The sequence below is a fragment of the Vigna radiata genome, chromosome 7, assembly GCF_000741045.1.
Source record: "Vigna radiata var. radiata cultivar VC1973A chromosome 7, Vradiata_ver6, whole genome shotgun sequence".
In the NCBI taxonomy this organism is placed as follows: domain Eukaryota; kingdom Viridiplantae; phylum Streptophyta; class Magnoliopsida; order Fabales; family Fabaceae; genus Vigna; species Vigna radiata.
In genome coordinates this window covers 25,266,228-25,266,524 of record NC_028357.1, presented here as the reverse complement: position 1 = coordinate 25,266,524, position 297 = coordinate 25,266,228, and positions in this window count along the sequence as shown.

Below are 297 nucleotides of genomic sequence, written 5' to 3'. Positions count from 1 at the left end.
AACGATTACAACAAAGTCATATGCTGCAGAACACTTTGGACTACAACCAACCATGTGGAATCTCAATGTTGGGTCCTTTACTACCTTTTTAGGTCTGCAAAAAAAACCTAGCACACTTTTAGTACACTTCCATGAACAGACATGACAGTTAATGGGGATGGTCCTCTGCGTTCAAAATTTTGGTCCCTACTGGCCAAGATTCTGTCCAAATCCTGCATTTGCCTCGCTGTAATCGTTTACACACCAGTTGTAAACGATTACAACACAGTCATATGTTGCAGAACTCTTTGGACTTCA